This window comes from Carlito syrichta, unplaced genomic scaffold (genome assembly GCF_000164805.1).
Source record: "Carlito syrichta isolate Samal-C Ts95f unplaced genomic scaffold, Tarsius_syrichta-2.0.1 Scaffold311911, whole genome shotgun sequence".
Classification (NCBI taxonomy): domain Eukaryota; kingdom Metazoa; phylum Chordata; class Mammalia; order Primates; family Tarsiidae; genus Carlito; species Carlito syrichta.
This window is the reverse complement of record NW_007256007.1, coordinates 84979-87747: the sequence shown is the minus strand read 5'-3', so window position 1 is coordinate 87747 and position 2769 is coordinate 84979. Positions and strand designations below refer to the sequence as shown.

Here is a 2769-nt window from a genome sequence, read left to right as displayed (position 1 = left end):
TGTCTGAGGGGACAGAAATAGGGGAGGGGGGAGACCCTCACCCCCGAGGGGTCTTGGAGAGGGGTAGGGGTGTCACCTCACAGTATTTACATATGATACAGGACGGGATGGTTCCAGGGGCTCGGCCTGGCTTACCCGCAGCCCTGCCCTCCTCTCCAGGGCTGGAGGGAGGCGGCCAGGGGCCCACACCCACATAGACACTCTGTTCTCAGCTGGTGGGGGGCACCTGGCCCCTTGCCCCTTGCGGCCTGGGGCTTCACATTCACAAACCTAGAAATAGTTTAAAAATGATTAAAAAAAAAAAAAAAGTAGAGGAGGGAAAATCAAAATAAAAAACAAGGGTTGGGGCTGTGGCCTGTAGCAGGCTCCCTCCGTCCTCACTCTAGCTATGCACAAATACAAAAGCCTTCTGGGGGTGCGGTCCTATAGGGGCAAGGCAGAGAGGGAGAGGCACAGACCGAGAAGGGAGGACCACAGAGGCGGGGGAGGTGGGGGGGCAACCGGCTAATCCAAAATAAATAAAAGCAGGCAGGAGAGGGTAGGGGGGCTGGAGGGAAGGCCGGAAGAAGGGGAGGTTAGTAGGGGAGCCAGACGATGGGGGGCAGCAGGGCAGAGGCCAGGCCCAGGGAGTGAGGGGCAGGCAGTATTGGGTCCGAGTCGCTGCGGGGGAGGGGCGGCGGCTGCGGTTGAGGTGTCCTGCCCCCTCGCTGGCTCACTCGTGGTCCTCAGTCAACTGCAGGCTGGGAACACAGCGGGAGGTTATGGGGTCCCCCAGTGCGCACACACGTCCTTCCCCAGTTTCCTCCCAGAAGAGCTTTGTTCATGGACCTTGCATTTTCTGTTCCCGGTTAGATGGCTCTTTCCCCAGATTTCGTGGGGTTTTTTTCTTCTTTTATTACCCCAAGTCATCAGTACAGACATTTCCCTCCAGATTTTGAATAGCTGGATTTATTCAGATTTCACCTTCTCAGAGATCCCTTTTCTGAACTCCTAGTCTAAAATAGCCTCCTCACCGCACTGTCTAGAATTATCTCATTTGTTCACTCGACTTTTGTCTGTGAAATGAGAGCGGGCCTTGTCTGTCTTGCTCATTCCTCTCTTTCCTGGAATAGGGCTCAATACACACACGTTTGAATGACTGAGTGAATGAAGAAAATGTCATGGATTCACATAGTCCCCTACCATCTGGATAGACACTGTGACAGTTGTGTGCACGTTCTGCAAATCAACAGTATCTTGTTTCAATAGCAGTTGTATGCATACACTCTAACCACTCTCCTTTTGGTGGGCATTTCAGTTATTTGCAGTTTTTATTTTTATTTTTTTATTTTATTTTTATTTTTTGAGTTGGAGTCTCACTCTGTCGCCCAGACTGGAGTGCAGTGGCCGCTCCTGGCCACCGCAGCCTCGACCTGCTGGGCTCCAGCGATCCTTCTGCCTCAGCCTTCCGAGTAGCCAGAACTACAGGCGCGCACTACCACATCCGGCTAATTTTTTGATTTATTGTAGAGATGAGGTCTCGCTGCCCAGGCGGGTCTCGAACCCGGGGGCTCAGGCAGTCCACTCACCTCAGCCTCCCAAAGGCATGGGATTACAGGCTGAGCCACTGAGCCCGGCTTGCAGTTTTTAAAATAAATGTTTGAGTCGGGTGTGGTGGCTCATGCCCGTGTAATCCCAGCACTCTGGGAGGCTGAGGCAGGATTGCTTGAGCCCAGGAGTTCAAGACGAGCTTAGGTAGCATAGTGAGACTTCATCTCTATAAAAAAATAAACAAATTAGCCAGGCATGGTGGCATGTGCCTGTAGTCCCAACTACTTGAGAGGTTGAGGCAGAAGGATCACCTGAGCCCAGGAGGCCAAGGCTGCAGTGAGCAGTAGGCATGCTACTGCACTCCAGCCTGGGCAACAGAGTGAAACTCTGACTAAAACAAAACAAAACAAAAAACAAAGCAAAAAAAAAAAAAAAAAGCCTAGAAGTGAAATTGTTGGGTCCAAGGGAATGACTATTTGAAATCTGGACAACCCAGGCTCGGTGGCTCAGCCTGTAATCCCGTGCCTTTGGGAGGCTGAGGTGAGTGGATTGCCTGAGCCCACGGGTTCGAGACCCGCCTGGGCAGCGAGACCTCATCTCTACAATAAATCAAAAAAATCAGCCAGGCGTGGTAGTACATGCCTGTAATTCTGGTTACTTGGAAGGCTGAGGTGGAAGGATAGCCGGAGCCCAGCAGGTCGAGGCTGCGGTAGCCGGGAGCGGCCACTGCACTCCAGTCTGGGCAACAGAGTGAGACTCTAACTCAAAAAAAAAAATAAAAAAAGAAAAGAAACCTGGACAAACATTGCCTTACTACCCTGGAAAACCCTGAGCCAATGTACCTACTGCTTACCACATATCTTTGCCATGCTGGGTACTATCGGTCTTAAAAAGTACCAGGCTCTGTGGCTTGTGCCTGTAGTCTAGGAAGACTGAGGTGGGAGGCTCGCTTGAGCCCAGGAGTTTGAGATTAGTCTAAACATAGTGAAACCTCGTTTGGGAAAAAAAAAACTTTTATTATTATTATTATTATTATTATTTGAGTTGGAGACTCACTCTGTCCCCCAGACTGGAGTGTAGTGGCACACTCCCGGCCACCACAGCCTCGACCTGCTGGGTTCCGGCGATACTTCCACCTCAGCCTTCCAAGTAGCTGGAACCACAGGCACACGCTACCACACCTGGCTAATTTTTTTTTTAATTTATTGTAGAGATGAGGTCTCACCAAGTTGCCCAGGC

At 51.1% G+C, this 2769-nt stretch overlaps 1 protein-coding gene across 1 annotated transcript in view; it reads right to left on the bottom strand.

Moving 5' to 3' along the window:
- Positions 1–705: 705 nt before the first annotated feature.
- MSI1 (musashi RNA binding protein 1) overlaps positions 706–2769 on the bottom strand; it is a 28048-nt gene continuing 25984 nt past the window's right edge. Inside the window, exon 15 of the mRNA XM_008069305.2 lies at positions 706–740. The gene's annotated coding sequence lies outside the window, so the exon portion shown is untranslated. The remainder of the gene's footprint in view (positions 741–2769) is intronic.